General features: G+C 42.4%; 1 long non-coding RNA gene across 1 annotated transcript; it reads right to left on the bottom strand.

The window, feature by feature from the left end:
* Window positions 1-600: 600 nt before the first annotated feature.
* LOC147430009 (uncharacterized) lies at window positions 601-8,127 on the bottom strand. The gene is made up of 3 exons (XR_015185922.1): window positions 7,912-8,127; window positions 7,375-7,493; window positions 601-793 (listed from the first exon to the last, which is right to left on the bottom strand). It is a non-coding gene; the product is annotated as an uncharacterized LOC147430009 (long non-coding RNA).
* Window positions 8,128-18,812: the final 10,685 nt, after the last annotated feature.

Genomic DNA, 18,812 nt, shown 5'->3' with positions numbered 1-18,812 from the left:
TCCCCACCCCGCCGTATCAACCAGCGGATTTGATGGTGAATCTGGTGCCCACTAGATCTATTGCGAAAGCAAACAAAATGGTTTAGGGTTCGACTACCGAACGATCTCTCATCACAAAGTGAGTCGAGTTCGAGCCTACTAGCAAGAAGATCTAGCTCCACCTCGCAGGGGAAGCGTACTTAAACTATCTAGCGATCCTAAGACCCACCTTCCAAGAGGAGAGGAAACCCGAGTGCCTTTTTCCCCATGTTTCAGAGGCACGTACCCTCGAGATTTCACCGCTCTAGGGGCAATGAGTGTTACTAATATCGAAGTAAGCACTATGGGGACAGAGAGTTTTCGACCAATCGGGACTACCCATCTCGTAGGCATTGGCAACCCGAGCCAAGCCCCCACTTTCCACCCCCACACTCACACTTCCTTGTGTGACCTAATTACTACCACAAAGGTTGTTTAATTCCGAATCACATTGTTCATTAAGACAGCCCTTCAACCAGTATTGCAAACAACACTAAGACAGAATTCTAGTAAAAATTCTACTCAAACTTATTCATTAAACTTTCAATGTTCTGGAGGTACAACATCCCCCCTCCAGCGAGAGTTCACTCCTCCCGTTGTCGCCTAGCTGCCCATACAATTAGGTATGTCCACTGCATAGAAAGCACGTCATGGACACTTTCACCGCATAGAAAGCAAGACGTGGGTTCCCACCGCATAGAAAGCAAGTCGTGGGTATCCACTGCATAAAAAGCAAGTCGTGGATTCAAGAGCCCTTAACGAGGAACTCTGCACCCTGTGATCAGTATCGGGGTTAGGACTGATTCAACATTGGAAATAAAATGAACATGCCGAGCTAAATTTTCCCTAGCAGACATTCTTTTCTCTTCAAACAGCATACCCATCAAGCATTACCTTCCTACTTTAGAACTTAATGTACAATGAATTCAATGCCAAGGTTTCCGTCGGATTTCTCCAACATGTTTGGGGATATGTTCATTCCTAACTAAACGTGTGCAATGTTAAATTAAACAACTTGAATGAAGTTAAGACCTACCTCTTCCATTTCTTCGTTGATGGCCCGTGAGATGACCGGTAATTGTTCGTCCATGGGAGTTTTTCCCTTCCCGTTCACCTTGCTCGTTCCTGCCTCGTGGTCGTGGGCTCCACCAAAGCGAGTCCTTTTAACCGGGTCCATTTTAAACTCACTACTTTAAATAATTAACTTGGAGAAAAGAGCTAATGTCCGCAAGCGTCATAACAAACCAAATGATAGATTAGCAACATCAAACAATGCCTGCTACATGAGAGGTTTAGATTTTTCCATATAGCAATCATTACGGATGATGCATATTCCTATGGGAACCTGCTCTAAAGATAATTACCCGACTTACGTGATTAAGAATAGTAGGATTTCACTGATGGAATTATCAGAGAGATGAATTAAGTATGATTGATCTCTTTCCTAGCAACTAGATGATGCAGATTTATCTTATGCATATGTGTGAGGGAAGTCAACTCGTAGAGACTTAATAACAGATTAATTTTTCCTTAATTACACCTCAATGCATAAAGGAAATGAATTTAATTTAGTTACAGTATTAATGGGTGATAGAAAAAGTGATTCTCTTAAATCTACACAATTACTAGCTTATCGACTAATTTCTATGCCGCCTAGAGAGAGAAAATTCTAATAATTATACACTAATCATTAATCGAGAATGATGAATGGCTGATAATTCAGCTATGGAATGATGATTACATAATAGAATATGGTTAAAGAGAATTTAGAGAGTAATTATAGAGAATTACGACTAGGAATAAGCATAATAGACGAGGAATTTAGATGGTAGAGAAAGGAATTTACAGATAGCATTAATTAAACCGTGGTTACCGTGATTAAGGACTGATAATCTTCTCGATTTTCTGATCTAATCGAGCTTCTTGAGATGAGAATTCGGTAGCACCTTCCTTCTTGCTTCTCCTTCAAAAGGTGTGTGAACCGGCAGCACCTTCCTAGTGTGTGTAGGTGTGTGTGTGTATGCACTGTGTGTGTGTGTGTATGAGCATAAGTGTGTGTGTGTGTGTGTGTGTGTGTGTGTGCAGGTCTTTAAATAGGCTCCTACAGGCTGAAAATCGACCTGGGTTGCTAAATGCATCTGGGAGCTTCTCCAGTTAAGCATGGCAAGTCTAGTTCCCTACTCACAAAGTGTCAGGTTGGCTAGTTTAACTGACTCTGAGACTTAGTTACTGGCTTGGCAGATTTCCCAGGACTCCCACAAGGCAAGAGGGTGCCCCCTAGCTGCTAAAGCTGATCTGGAGTGGGCTGGAACCTGTTCCCACACAGTCCCGGGCCCCCGGTGCCTCCCCGGACAATTTTATGAAAAATTGATTTTAGGCTAAAACGGGTCATACGAGTCGGATTTTGATGCCGGAAATTGCTATAGCAAGCTCTAACTAAGGCGTACTGGTCCGAGTACCTGCCATATTTAGCAGCTCCCGGGGTCCGAAAATGCATTTTTTTCGAATTTGGGATATAGGTGCAGTTTTTCGAGACGATCAAAACTAGACAGGTCGGGTGTCCAAAAACTTGCTATTTTTGGATTTTTTTTACAAAAATTATTTTAATTCACATTTCAAAGCTTTAAAACATTTTGAACATCATGGCACTGACAGAATTTGGAAAACTGCTAAAAATAGTAACTTATTCTATTATGATCATTACATGGTACACGATGCTCTTTTTGGTCGGGGTCAGAGACCTTACAGGAACTTTTATTGTGGGGGAAACCTAAGGCCCTAAGTTGCCTTAGGAGCCACCGACATCCCGTCCCCATTCCCAACACTGTCATAGGATGCTCTCTACCACGCACAGGAGCACTCATAGATATCAATAGACTTAAATAATTAATAATTGAACCTGACTGAGATCTCATAAAGAGAGAGAAGGAGAATATCAAACCAAGCCGAGAATAAAAGGAGACAAGAAGAACAAGAACAGGTTTGGCATGCTTGTATTGTCTAGTGTGCATCCAGATTGGTCACCCACATGCATAGAATTTGGGCTACATATAATGGTCCTTGGCTAGACACATTTGGTCTGATCGGTTGGTTTTTAGTCCTACACCCATTTATTGTATTTTCATATTTATGGTTGTTCAATTTTATTGTTTGACATTGCTCTATTTTACAAAGTGATGACATGGCATTGCCCAAAAGGAAGAGAAATGGCCGAGTGGACAATAAAAATTGAACCAACCAATTAAAAAGAACTTCTAAGCACCAACTGAGGGGCCAAAATACTAAAAATTCCAAAGCTTGAAGGTTGAAGCAAATTTTCATAAGACTCATTGACATGTTGATGTCAATGATATCACAGTCCATATGGACAATGATATGGCAGGATTGTACGGATTTTTTGTGTTTTGCATGAAAGTTTTCACATGGTAAGCTGTACAAATTTCCACAAGTTACTCTGGTTGCTTTTGGTAGTTTCCACGCTAGCTTTTGATGATCAAATGATTTTGGGGTATAATGTTTATGAAAGAAACACTTTTAGGGCTCTACTTTTGGACATCCCTTGTAAGTTTAAAAGGACCCTTGGGTCTCATTCTATAGGGGCATCTAGACTTAGAGATTGAGAGCAGAGGACCCTCGAGAGTTGTACTTTGCAACTCGAAATAATAATTAAATATCAACAGGGACACCATTCTTTGGGATCAGTGTGTCTGGGTGCAAAACTCCATCGTGTCGTGTTGACTCGCTCTTATGGGACATGCTAAGTAAGGATTTGGAATGCATACCAGCTCATTGACTTATCCTACAAACAAGAGAGTATCCACCTGGACAGGGAAGAGTCTTTCAATGCAGAGAATGAAGGAGGGGAACCTGATGACAACTCATCACAAAATTCTAAAAGAGTAAGGAAAATCAAATGGTAGCGCATCCGAGGGTTCTGACGTACTAAGGGAACCAGATGCAAGTTCATCAATGGATTCTCAAGAAGAAAGGGGATCATATGATAGTGCATCTTAAGGTTTCGACGATTGAGATTGACGTGCCATTGGAAAAGGGAGGCTAGCGAGGCTACCCACATGTCTTAGGATAGAAGGAGAGAAAGTAAACGGAATCAACTAGTAGATCAAAGAATTCCACAGATCCACATTGAGGTGCCAAGTACAGGGAGGCAAGACTACCAACAGGTCACATGGCACATGAAAATAATAGAAAGGTAATCCAGGTCCACGTGATAATTTGTTCAAGGGTACCTTTTGGCCCTGATGGATGGAGGAGGAGAACATTGCAAATTCTCTTTAGGGAGAGCTATATCTTGAAGCTTTTGGGTTATTAGCAAGGTCTATGACAAAATCTACCGATGAATCATTAGGTGGAATCTCCTACGATGCGGAATGCACAAGAGGGGAGCCAGTCTACTCCTTTGTCACGGGATGGTCATGGGCATGGTTTCCTTGAAATGTGAAATAAAAGCACATGAACCTAAAAGTAACAAGATTTAGTAGATCAAGATATCCATGAAAATATTAGCACAGTCTAAATGTGATTGCTAAATGGTTACAATGATCAAGATTTGTAGTCGAGACCCTTGACAGAAATGTGATTGATCAGTGATTGATGTCTTTGTAGAAGTGATAGATTGGTGGAGTCTCATGGATGAGTGCATAGAGTCAGTGCCTATTGAAGAAAGTTTATGTCCTGTGGCTATTTTTTCACGCATAATCAAGGACGATTACAATTCTTTCAAGAGGGGAGAATGTCACTCAACAAAGTGATGATGTGGCATGCCCAACACGAAGAGCAATGGCCGAGTGGACAAGAGAAACTAAACCAACCAATTAAAAATAACTTCTGAGCACGAATTGAGGAGCCAAACTTTAAGATCCCACAGATTGAAGTCTGAGGCTGATTTTCATAAGACGTGCTGGTACCAATGATGATGTGTCATGCTTGTACAATCTTCCTACGTTTACATTGAAGTTGCCATGCAGTAGACTGTTCGGAATTACGATGGTTGTTTTTGGAAATTTCCTTGCTAGCTTTTGGTGAGTAGATGCTTTCAGGGTTTAATGATTTTGAGATTAATGCTTCTGAGGCTCTACTTTTGGGCATCCCTTGTAAGTTTAAGAGGACCCTTGGGCCTCATTCTCTACGTGGGCATCTAGACACAAAGACTGAGAGCAAAGAACCCTCGGGAGTTGTACTTAGCGACTTGTAATAATAAAGAAATACCAAAAGGGGCGCCAATCTTTGGGGCCAGTGCGTCCCGACGTGGAACTCCGGTGTGCCGTGTCGACTCTCTCTCTCTCTCTCTCTCTCTCTCTCTCTCTCTCTCTCTCTCTCTCTCTCTCGTAAAGTTCAATGATTTTGTAGTTTCTATTTGTGTGTTGCTAGTGATTCTCACTTGTAGTGTCCAACCCTATAACACTCGACCATCCCCTGTCTGCTATATAGGCAGGGTCTATGGCACCTTGTCCACACGCTATTGTTTTCACCTTTGCACCTCCTCAAGGGGGAGACTCCATGGTCATGAGACTGATGCGTGTCTTTGTTGCATAACCTCTATTGCATTATTTTCTCTAATAGCTCTCTCTCTCTCTCTCTCTCTCTCTCTCTCTCTCTCTCTCTTGTTAGGAGAAAATTCTCTCTCCAAGGGATTTTTCCTTGTGCTCTTGTCACAACTCATAGGGAGACTACATCATCACCTAATGATGTGGGTGGCAAGGGGACAATATCAATTAAATTCAAGTGAGATCTCGATGGTTGATTGGAAGATGGCTTCCTTCGATAGTGTTTAAGTGCTCTGGCAATAGAGAATAACTCTAGGCCACCACAATCTTGATCTATCACAAGGATAGTCATTAGCCCAATGGTTGCCATGTCATTTAAAAGATGGTTTTTGCCCTTGAGCCCCTTGCCATAGCTCAAGAACCTGGTTTACAACCTCCCTCATTTCGCCAACTATCATCACTGATTGTGTACTCTCAACAAATTTGTTGCAGTATTGTCTAGGTAAATCATACTCTTCTTCATAGTCTGTACCTATTGGAATTAGCTATTTTGAGCTAGGAGGTATGACATCACAACACTTAGGAAGGAGGTTGAATGCATAATATTGGTGTTGGCCTCTCGACACCCTCTCCCCATGATGTAGGCTTGGTCCTACGAGTGCAAAGCATGTTTGGTTGAAAGGCATCCTTGGCTTGATGCATAGTCACTAGGGACGCGTCCCAAGGAGTGGGGACGAGAGAAGCGCGTCCCAAGTAGTGGGGACGGGAGAAAGGGTGCAAATGGATTTATAGTGTAAAAAAGAGGGCAGGACGGCAAGTGGGGACGGGAAGCCCAAAAATGGGCATCCCCTGTGACTATGGCTTGATGGCCTCCTATATATTTCGGCAATGACATGGAGGATGAGTTTGTTGTTGCATGCCAATCCATGTCATGCCATCATTTCTATGCAAAGTCCCCAAAAAAAGGCTCTCTTTATAATCCCCAAAGCTCCATCAAGTGATACACTACCAAAGAAAAGAGAGATTTAACTCTAGAAAAAGTTTACCTACCCTTTTCAGTGAAAGACTATTCCCATCTTTTGCTGATTGACTTTTTCATCATTGAATGAGAGCATGAAAGCCTAAAATGCACACGAGGAGGAGGAGGAGATTACCAAAGCAAGAGATGATAGAAAGCTCAAAAGGGAGAGTAAAAGAAAAGAAGTCCTAGCTAAAATGGAGGCTCGGCAAAAGCGTAAAGAAGAAGCTATGCAAGCAAAGATTGCCAAAAAGAAGTGGGAGACCTAGCAACCACAATATGAGAGCTGTTCTTTTAGAGAAATCTCCTCTTCATGGAGTGTTTTTAAGGCCTCTACATGTTGATATGCCACATCATGCACTTGCAAGGAAGCTACCATTAGAAAAATTGTGAAGTTTGCAAAGATAAACCATATGTACCTCTTCATTTTGCACTAGCAAAGTCCCCTCTACAGTTTTGATATCTATGTTCACCATATGTTGCCACTTTTGATATCTATGTTCACCATATGTTGCCACTGTAAAGAGCACCTTTGAGACCACCAAAGAGATTCCTTGGTGAAATGCTGATTACTCCACCAACTCTCTTGGGCAAAAACATTACATTAAACTAAACTTGATCTTCTTTTAGAATGTTTCTTTTTTTACAATTTCTCACATGCATGCATATGCATATTAAAGAAGCAGTGTCAATTTTCAAACAATATCTTTGCAGTCAACAAAGGTCTCTTCTCTATCCTTGCTCACTTGCAAGCTCATAGTTTTATGCAAATAATAAAAAAAAAATTCTTTTGTTTTCTATGCTTAAGCTTTTAACAATAATGAAGAATATCACCTTTCAGCAATGCCACTGCAATCTTTTTGTTCAATGATACATCCCACAAAGTCTGCGGCAACCTTTCTGTGCAATGGCACATCTCCCACACAATATTTCCCAGTGTACGAACCCTTCACCTAATGTAAAATGCAATTATAAGTCATGGGAAAACCATTTTTCATAAACATACATAACTCCCTTTTCGGAAATTTCTAATAGAAAATTTTGCTAACTAAATAGAATTTTCTGCATGTTTTCACCTATTTTTGGTGAATTTTCCAGGCAGATTTTCCTTTTCCATAGCTATTTTCAACCGGCTCAGGGCAATCCATGAACTAGGCTTTAGGGTTTGCTTATCCAAAAATTTCAGAGCTCCTAATTAGGACTTTGTTTCGGTGTCACTAAGTTGGGGCATTTATCCTACCCTCCGATGGGGACCAAGGGCGACAGAGTGGAGCGATGGCAAAGCTCTCTCTCTCTCTCTCTCTCTCTCTCTCTCTCTCTCATCAGGATGCCTTCATACATTTCCCTGCGTTCATCAAGCTCTCAACATACCTTCATACATTTCCTTGCGTTCAGCAAGCTCTCAAGATATCAATGGTCAGAGGATCATCTCTCTTTGTCTCTCTCTCTCTCTCTCTCTCTCTCTCTCTCACACACACACACACACACACACACACACACACACCCGCTGCAAGCGTTCGGGGAAAGAAAGACCTCTTGAGTCTTCCTGCACAAGAAGATGGGCGCGGACTCTTCATGATAGTTGGTGGAAACTTGAAAGCTCATAGGACTTGTATCATGATGCCAGAGCGTACTGCCAGAGATAACTATTATGATATTATCCCGAGCAAGTTCGCAGCTATTATTGCCAGCTTTTGGAACAAAAGTGGTCTGAAATTCAAGGATTTTTGAATTTTTTTTCAAGCGGACCCGTGGCAGCGGGTTGCTGCTAGTCACTATGAGGCTTTCGCGGCAGCACAATGGGGACGCGCACTTTAAGCTATTGAGGTCCGAGGAGGATGATATCCCGTGGAGTCCACTATGTAAAAATCGTATATATAACATGAGAACAAGAGATGTTTAAATAATCTTTTACTTGTATATTTTCAAGTATTGTATGTACTTCTTATGTATGTATTTTTGTAAAAAAATTAGCTTTTATATATTAAAATTTTCACTTTCTCAATTAAAAATCCATTTATGTAAGTACACTTTTTTGTAATTACATTTTTTTGTAAATGTACATAATTATAAATCTCTTATTTTGTTCGCACGTGCTATCTTACATGTTTCCTAGTGGACGCTCGGATAGGATACTAACAAGAGTTTATGTTTGACAACTGCTTTTTGTGTACAAGGCATCGCTAATGGAATTTCAAAACAAACCAATGGTTTTAAAATTTTTAGAGCCATTATGAGATACATATATGCAGGGCGTACTAGCTCAATTTAAATAAAAAAATCGAGCATGAGGAGAGTAACGCTCTTATTTCATCGGAGTGGAGAGAAGTTGTTCGATCAAAGTCATGTAAGTAGGAGACGGGGGGAGGGGGGGGGGGGGGGGGGGGGGGGGGGGGGGGGGGGGGGAGCAGAGATCGCGCAAGCAAGAGATGGAAGATGGGAGATAGAGGCGCGGGGTGGGGCGGACGTCATGCAAGCAAGAGGTGGAGGAGGGGATAGAGGCAAGGATTTCAAAATGACGTGATCACACTATAATTTCAGGTTAATAACAATAGAAATGAAAAATAACAAATATTTTGTTAATTGACATTTATCTTCTTTGACCTCTAGCAAGACCTGGAGACCGACTCGTAGCCCGTTGGGCTAGTGAATTTTCTCGGCGGTCATGTCGGGTAAAGCTATTTGCCCGCCGGGCCCGCCATGGCTATATAAAGGTGACGCCGGTGCTTGTCTTTTCACAAAAGAGGTACATTGAAAAGTCTTCACCAAACTTTCTGGCAGCTTTCCACATTCTCAAAGCAGTGTAGTAGTAATTTTTTAAACCCTTCCTTATTTTATTGATGTTTTTTTGAGTTTTTTTGCGTTAACTTAAAGGTTTAAAATTTCTTTTATCAAATCATCGTACGTGGATGCACTGGCACATGGTTGCAATTGCAGCTAGGTGTGTCATTACAAAAGCGTACGATCATTATGTTTTATATTGCTCCCAGTCATTCATGCTTCGGTACAGGGTTGCGATTGCGACTAGGTGTGTTGCTGCTAGAATGACAGGAGCATTTGTTTGAAAGAAGTAATCGTGCGTGAATACACTGGCACATGGTTGCAATTGTGGCTAGGTGTGTCATTGCAAAAGCGTATGGTGATTATGTTTTATGTTGCTCCCAGTCATTCATGCTTCGGCACATGGTTGCAATTGCGACTAGGTGTGTTGCTGCTAGAATGACAAGAGCATCTGTTTGAAAGAAGTCACTGTGCGTGGATGCACTGGCACATGGTTGCAATTGCGGCTAGGTGTGTCATTGCAAAAACGCAAGATGACTATGTTTTATGTTGCTTCCCGTCATTCATGCTTCGGCACATGGTTGCAATTGCGACTAGGTGTGTTGCTGCTAGATTGACGGTAGCATCTAATGCATGAATGTGTGCTCAAATAATTTGATAATGCTTCATATGATTGAATCTTAAAAGAAGACATTTTGCGTGTGTTACCATATACATGTGGTAGTGATGTGTGTGAACACACTAGGACCGCCGGGGCATTTTTTCCCTCTTTAGGAGGTTTTTTCCCCCGTGCATTGTATATACGCCCATCACTCTAGGGCTATCTATCTTTCCATTGCACACTAAGTAACACACTCTCTATTGTGTGCCTTGAGCTTCCTTCGTCTTCTCCAAGCTGTGTGTGTTTCTCTGCAACCCTAATTCCAACAATTGGTATCACAGCAGGTCACGTCCTCCCGGGCTTAGTCGCCAGCTGCTCCAGCACACGCCTGCTCACTTTCTCCGATTTCAGTGAGCTTTGGCGAGCGTTCGCAGGTCGACAAATATTTTGGGCAAGCTCGTAGAGCTTGGTCTACTCAGAATTTTGATTTGGGCTCATTTCGGCCTCCGTTTCCACTACGGGCAGTACTGCACAGGCTATTTCGTCATTTTGTGCAGATTTTCTGTCAGTGCCGTTTTCTGCATAACAGGTGCCTTATAGTCTTCTACGGTTTGTGCTATATAGCACAAGTTGTTCCCGCTCCATTTCTCCTATTTTCGGGCAGTTTTCACATCAGGTGCAACATTTACCATGGCTGACAACAACAACACAGATGTGTTCAAGATGTTTGCTGCTGAGGACAGGTTGGATGGGGACAACTACCCTATGTGGGCTTATATGATGCAACATGTTCTTGTGTCAAAAGGTGTCTGGAACATTGTGCAGGGCATTGATGTACGTCCTGGTTCTGAAGATCTAGGCGATGTTGAGGATGTTGCAGGTCTTGCTGCAAGGATTGCAGCTGTTAGAGTTGTTTTGCCTACGGCAGAACAAGCTCGTTGGGATGTTAAGGATGCGCAGGCTCATGCATTGATTGCGTTGTCTGTGAAGCGCACCATTATTCCTCACATCCGTTCAACAAAATCTGCAAAACAGGCTTGGGATATTCTAGCAGGTCTTTATGCAAGCCGCAATGAGGCTAAAATTGCTTTGCTGCGTAAAGAGCTAGAGTCGAAGATTATGCATGAGGAAGATGATATGGACACTTTCCTTGCTAGTGTCAAGGATATCAATGAGCAACTCATTTCTGCAGGTGAAGTCATTTCGGACAGTTCCCTTGTGCAGACTGTTCTTGATGCCTTACCAGATTCCTACCAGACTTTTGCTAGTACTTGGAGACTCATGACCCAAGGAAATCCTGAAGTTGTCAAGTTTGATGCATTATGCACATTGCTGTTGCAAGAGTCACTTTCTAGAAAAAACAGGACTAGGCAGCGTGCAGTTGAACAGGCTTTTATTGCTTCTCAAAGAAAGGGTGGTAACAGTAATGCAGCCACTTCTTATGGTTCTGTTGCGAGTGGCAAAAATTCTGTTCCTAATGCTTCTGCTGGCAGCACTTCGTCTAGCAATTCTGGTGATAAGGGCAAAAAGAAGATGCGTTGCCACTATTGTAAAGCCAATGATCACTTGATCAAGTCGTGTCCTAAGTTGAAGGCCAAAGAGGCTAAGAAAAAAGAGGGTGGTTCCACTGCAAATGCTAGTTCCACTACAAATGCAGCCATTGTTGAGTCTTCTGTGAAAGGAGATTGTGATGCTGATGTTGATGCAGAATGGGCTTTTAGCGCAGAGTGCACTTACAATCCTGCTGTCCATGATGCATGCTTGTCAGTTGCTGCAGATTCACATGTGTGGTATTTTGACAGTGGTGCTACAAAGCACATTACCTCACATCGTGAATTGTTTACCTCTCTCGAGTCTGTCCCTCATGGGAATTCAGTCACTTGTGCCAACAACGCCTCTTATCTAGTTCAGGGAGTTGGAAAGATTGTGCTCACTGCTGCTAATGGCAGTTCCTTCACACTTGTTGATGCACTTTATGTACCTGGGATCAAGAAGAATCTCTTGTCTGTATCCGCACTTGCTAGACTTGGACTTGTAGTCAAATTTGTGGATGACAGATGTACAGTTCATGATCTCAGTTTTGGTGATGAAATTGTTGCATCTGGGCTTTTGTGCCGTGGGCTGTATAAGCTCACTTTGTATGACAAGTGTGGACAAAATTTTGCAAATGCTGTTGCAGATTCAAGGGCTATTTCAGATGCAAAACTTTGGCATGCACGTTTTGGTCATCTGAATTTTGCCAGTTTGCTGCGTTTGCAAAAATCTGATATGGTTGCTTCTTTGCCGCCTCTTGAAGCACCTGTCAAACATGTTTGTGAAGGCTGTATTCTGGGTAAAATGCAGCGTTCTAAGTTTCCAAAGGATGGTTCAGTTAGGGCCACATGCAGGTTGCAGCTTGTGTATAGTGATGTTTGTGGGCCCATGCAAACTCCGTCCTTGGGCAATTACCTGTACTTCGTGACTTTCATTGATGATTACTCTAAGCATGCATGGGTATTTCCGCTTAAAGCGAAGTCCGAAGTTTTTATGTACTTCAAACATTTTTTGGCTATGGCTGAAAATGTCTCAAAATGTACTATGGGCGCCCTCCGTTCCGATCGAGGGGGGGAGTATATGTCTCATGAATTTAATGCATTTTTGGCTAGTCGTGGGATAAAACACCAATGTACAGTGCCTTATACACCTCAGCAAAATGGTGTTGCTGAGAGGAAAAACAGGTCACTAACGGAAATGGCAAGATGTATGGTCAAAAGTCAAGCTTTGCCGCATTCTTTTTGGCTTGAGGCCATCATGTGTGCCACTTATGTACTTAACAGGTGTCCTACGAAAGCTTTGCAGTCTATTACTCCATATGAAGCATGGCATGATAGAAAACCTTCTATTGAGCACATGCGTGTTTTTGGCTGTTTGGCATACGCTTTGGTGCCACAAGTGCAGCGCAGAAAATTGGATGATAAGGCTGTCAAATGTATTTTTGTTGGTTATAGTGCTGAAAGCAAAGGTTACAGGTTGTATCATCCACAAACAAAACGTATTCTGGTTTCACGGGATGTAGTGTTTGTGGAAGACTCTGTTCAGCCCTTGCTGTCATGTACTAGAGACAGTAATGTAAGCTCACAGGACATTTATGACACTTTGTTGCCTCTTTTCAGTGGTGGAAATACGAATGTAAGTTCCAATGAGGCAAATGTACAGCCTATGGGGGTTTCTGAAAATGTTTTAGAACAGCCTATTACTGATGCAGATGTACATGATGTACTTGATGAGGAAAGGGCTGAAAATGAGCAGGCTAGAGGTATGCCAAAATGGCTGGTGCACACTTTGCGTGACAGTAAATTGGATGCACCTTTATCTAGTCATACTCGTTCAGGCTCTCGCCATGCATCTTATGCATCAGATTGTTATGCTTTGGCTGTGTCTAGTTTACATGATGTTGAGGAGCCACTGTCTTTTGATGAAGCACAAAATTCAGAAAATTGGATTGCTGCCATGAAATCAGAATATGATGCACTTATAGAGAATGACACATGGACTTTATGTGATTTGCCTCCTGGCAAAAAGGCCATTGGTACGAAGTGGGTTTACAAGTTGAAACGCAAGCCGGATGGTGAGATCGATCGCCATAAGGCTCGACTTGTTGCAAAGGGTTATGCACAACAAAAAGGCATAGATTATGAAGAGGACTTTTGCTCCCACTTGTCGTATGACTACTGTGCGTTTTCTATGTGCATTGGCAGCTCATTTTGGTTGGGATGTACATCAATCAGACATTGTTACTGCTTTCTTGAATGGTGACATATTTGAGGAAGTTTATGTAACGCAGCCTCGCGGTTTTGTCATAAAAGGACAAGAGGACAAAGTGTGCAAATGTAAGAAGGCTTTGTATGGGTTGAAGCAATCTCCTCGTGCTTGGTATGAGAAAGCTGACACTCATTTGGTTAAACGAGGCTTTCGTAACAGTCCAACAGAAAGCACATTGTATGTAAAGCGTGAGGATGATGTATTTCTCATTGTGGTTCTTTATGTTGATGATTTGCTGATCACTGGACCAAATGAGAGACATATTGCTGAATTTAAGGCTGATTTGAATGCTACTTTCAAGATGAAAGATTTGGGGCTGTTGCATCATTACTTGGGTATACAGTTTAAGCAGTGTGATGGTGGTATTGCCTTGTGTCAAAAAAGTTACATAGAGACATTGCTATGTAAGTTTAGACTTGAGGATTGCAAACCTATTGCCACTCCCATGGAAACAGGTTTGAAGTTGAGTCTACATGATGCTGGCGATCCTGCTGATGTCACTCTTTACCAAACTGCTGTTGGCTGCCTCATTTATGTATGCAACACGAGGCCAGATATTCAGTTTGCAGTCTCGCAGGTCAGCAAATTTATGCATAGCCCAGGGTCTAAGCATTGGCAGGCTGTCAAGAGGATTTTTCGCTACCTTAGTGGCACTTTACATCTTGGATTGTTTTATCCCAAGGGGGGATCATTGCCGCCAGACTTACATGCTTTTTCGGACTCAGATTGGGCTGGTTGTTTTGACACGCGAGTGTCCACAAGTGGTTTTTGTTTCATGCTTGGCAGTTCATGTATATCATGGTTGAGCAAGAAGCAACCTACTGTGGCCACTTCGAGTTGTGAGGCTGAGTACAGGGCAGTCTTCACAGCTACGGTTGAGTGTGTATGGCTCAGACGCCTTATGGCTGACTTGGGTGTTGGACAGGACACTGCCAACACTATCTACACTGACAGTCAGAGCGCATTGGCAGTTGCGAGGAACCCAGTTTTTCATGCTCGCACAAAGCACATTGAGGTGCATTACCACTATGTCAGGGAGAGGCTCTCAGCAGGAGAGATTAGCTTGGCTTATGTGCCAACACAGGACAACCTTGCAGATCTTTTCACAAAGGCATTGTCTCGTGAGAAGCTTGAAGCTTTCCGCAAAGCTTTGGGCTTACTCCCCTTTGTGGACTGATCCTGTCCTCAGGGCATGGCACTTCCCTTTACTCATGTGCCAACTCTCGTTCACCGCATCACTCCAGGGGGGATTTGTTACCATATACATGTGGTAGTGATGTGTGTGAACACACTAGGACCGCCGGGGCATTTTTTCCCTCTTTAGGAGGTTTTTTCCCCCGTGCATTGTATATACGCCCATCACTCTAGGGCTATCTATCTTTCCATTGCACACTAAGTAACACACTCTCTATTGTGTGCCTTGAGCTTCCTTCGTCTTCTCCAAGCTGTGTGTGTTTCTCTGCAACCCTAATTCCAACAGCGTGGATGCACTGGCACATGGTTGCAATTGCGACTAGGTGTGTCATTGCAAAAGCGTAGGATGACTATGTTTTATGTTGCTCCCAGTCATTCATGCTTCGGCACATGGTTGCAATTGCGACTAGGTGTGTTGCTGCTAGAATGATAGGAGCATCTATTTGAAAGAATTCACCGTGCGTGGATGCACTGGCACATGGTTGCAATTGCGGCTAGGTGTGTCATTGCAAAAGCGTAGGATGACTATGTTTTATGTTGCTCCCAGTCATTCATGCTTCGGCACATGGTTGCAATTGCGACTAGGTGTGTTGCTGCTAGAATGACAGGAGCATCTGAAAGAAGCCATCGTGTGTGGATGTACTGGCACATGGTTGAAATTGCGGCTAGGTGTGTCATTGCAAAAGCGTAGGGTGACTATGTTTTATGTTTCTCCCAGTCATTCATGCTTCGTCACATGGTTGCAATTGCGACTAGGTGTGTTGCTGCTAGAATGACAGGAGTATCTGTTTGTAAGTTGTCGTACGGTGAGGCATTGGCACATGGTTGCAATTGTGATTAGGTGTGTCATTGCAAAAAATGTACGAGATCTATGGTCTATATTGCACTTTTTCTTTCACATAGAAAAGATCCAAATGCAGTGGCACATAGTTATATTTCACAATGTGTTGTTTGCAATAATACCATTGCAGGAAAAATGGATCCTTCTGCTACTTCAATGATAGAGTTCAAAAAGAAAATTAGACAATTGTTGATTACGATCGTCAGTGCACTAGATCCCGACAATATAGCGCAGATTGTTGCAGATGAGTCTAGATTGCAATCATTATACAGTGAGATTGCCCGCAAAATGTTGTTGTTATATCCAAACAAAACAACCAAATCAATAAACTCATTACTGAGCAGTTGGGTCGGCAATTTGCCCAAGGTGGCCTCTGATTTGAAAGAGGAATGCCCTTAAGAATTAGATAAGGGTAAGCTAGAGCATTGGAACACTAGATGGAGAGCTGAATTGGAGAGGTCAAGGCGAGCATCCCACATAGACACACAGTTTGGCCTAAGCAAGAAAATGCGAATGGCTATCACCAGAGTTGTGGGGAGCAGCCAAGTTGGAGAACCGTTTATTGAGGAGGCTGCCATTGAGGGAACATCGGGTTCTACTGCTTCTGCCAGTCACCTGGAGAGCAGTATATACAATTCTGAATGTAGTATGACTCTGGGCATTCCAAATAAGTCCATTAAGAAGATCAAGAAACTTGGGTCAGAGGCTTATGGCACAGGGTGGCAAGTTCAAATCAAAGGGATCAGTTTCCTTCTTGCAACGAATACTTATTGTGCCAAGGAGTTCAAAGGATAGGCCAAGCATTAGTGGAAAAGCTTTGCATGAGAAAGTGGGGTAGATCTCAACCATAGAGGGATTGTGAGGAGTATTGCCCACTCTGTAACGTTGCCATGGTTTTTGATATTCCCCTACTTCAATGGGGGAACTTTAGGTGATCTTATGGAGACAGTGCCCCATCCACATGGCTCTTTCAAGACGCTTGTAGCGCATCAAGAGGGGAAAGGAAAGATCCTTGAAGACTTTAAATGGGAGCAGCCCTCTGAAGACCAAAAAACACGTATCAAGAGCCTGTGCAATCATGCTCCCTCGTTGATCCATGCCTTGGTGAAGGCATTGCGATTCGCACATGACGAGGGAGTGATCCACAATGATCTCCATCCATGGAACATCATGTTGGACTTTACCAAGGATCTCACTCCCCGTATTGGAATAATTGATTGGGGATTGTCTCTGCGTGTTGGCTTAGAGACACAAAAGACCAACAATACCGATGAAAACTGGCAAAAGCTTCATCCTTGGCCAGCTCCTGAGTTACTAGATGGCAATCACCTGTGCCCATGGACCAAGGCCACATATGTGTACGCCATAGGATGGGTGATATGGAAATTTTGTAAGTTTTGTGGAGAGTTCTCTGACTACTACAACACAGATTGGTTCAAACATAAGGTTTCAGTGGAGGTACAAGCCATATCTAGGATTGTTGTGGAAGGTTGGGTGAGGAAGAAATCCACAGAGAGAAAGACCTTGGCACTTTTGGACGAAGAATTAGAAAGATTTGAAGCCCAGCCAGAACGATGCTTACGCCCTCCCTCTGAAATGAGTGTAGTCTTTTTTTGATGGATATATGATGTACTTTATGAAGCAGGGTTTTCTGAGACTTTTGACTTATAAAAGCACTTTAAAAATTTGGGTTTTATGCGCCATGGATGATGTATGAGTAATAAAAACACTTTGTTATATCTCAATAGACAACAAATTTTCTATGAGTTTTGTTTTTTCTCTTAAGTTTTAAGCAATAAGCCACGTGGAATCACTGAGTGTCATTCATTGATTTAAAAAATGGTGGTTACTCTTATATCAATTGATTGTCGTAAGATGGTGGTTATTCTTATATCAATTGATTGTCGTAAAATGGTGGTTACTCTTATATCAATTGATTGTCGTAAAATGGTGGTTACTTTTATAGCAATTGATTATCATTAAGTTTGTATGACGTAACTGAAGTATAGTGTTTAATCAGGATATGGATAATGATAATCAAAGGGCTAAGCGCACTTTTGAGCGTCTCAGATCCATGTGTCAAGGCGGTGGAGTGAATGACACCGCTCGAATTGCAGCTTGTTGCTCCCAGTGGGCCAACCCACTAGGTACACAATGGAAAGAGGTGAACTCTAGGATTGACCGAGAAATGGTCAAATCCATATGGCCAGGCGTTGCAGATGACAACATCAAGAAAGGCCGACTCAAGCTATCACAATGCATTAATGCAGACATACGAGACAATGGAGAGAACATATATCTTGATTTTATGGGTCATCCTATGCATCATATGGATTTTCCATTGTGGTTTGCCAAGATGTTATACATGCATTATGTCTTGGGTGAAGCAATGGACTTCAGCTCAAGGACACCTCATATGACGGTTGAGGACATTCGCAGCAGTGCAATCACCGTCACATGGCAAGAGATGTCATTGGCACTAGAAGGTGCATCAATGGAAGTGCACCAAGTTAAGGAGGAGCTTCAAACTCAACTCAGGCAAGCATCACAACATACACAAGGCTCTCATGCAGCAGCAACCCTAAATAGAGACTTGCAAAGGGAGGTGAAGGTGCTATCTTGCCACGTAAAAGAGTTAGAGGCGACTATAAAAAAACAAAATGCTACCACATTGATTGAGCACCCAATATCTATTGAGGCCCCTCCAGCTTCTGGTGAGCAGGGTGGTCCTTGCCCCATATGTAGATAATTCTTTCATGAGTGGTGTGGTCACTTCAGCTTGCCATGCGGACATATGTACCATATATCATGCTTGATGCAAAGCATGATGAATAGCTTTCATTGTGCTATATGTGAGTATGAGATATCCAAAAATATATATACAATGTTCAAAATGTCTGAAGACTATAATAAGCTTAAAGGTCAGCGTGACCAGGAGAATGAAGATATTCTCACAAATATTTCACTATCACTTGGATAGTTTTTGTGACATTTGAAAATATTTACTCGTTGTCTTGCGAGAATTTATTAGTGAATTGTGAATTGTCTTCACTT

Source organism: Adiantum capillus-veneris, chromosome 22 (assembly GCF_014529385.1).
Source record: "Adiantum capillus-veneris isolate H3 chromosome 22, ASM1452938v2, whole genome shotgun sequence".
NCBI lineage: Eukaryota > Viridiplantae > Streptophyta > Polypodiopsida > Polypodiales > Pteridaceae > Adiantum > Adiantum capillus-veneris.
Note: the sequence above shows the minus strand (reverse complement) of the source record. Positions and strands in the feature narration are given on the sequence as shown.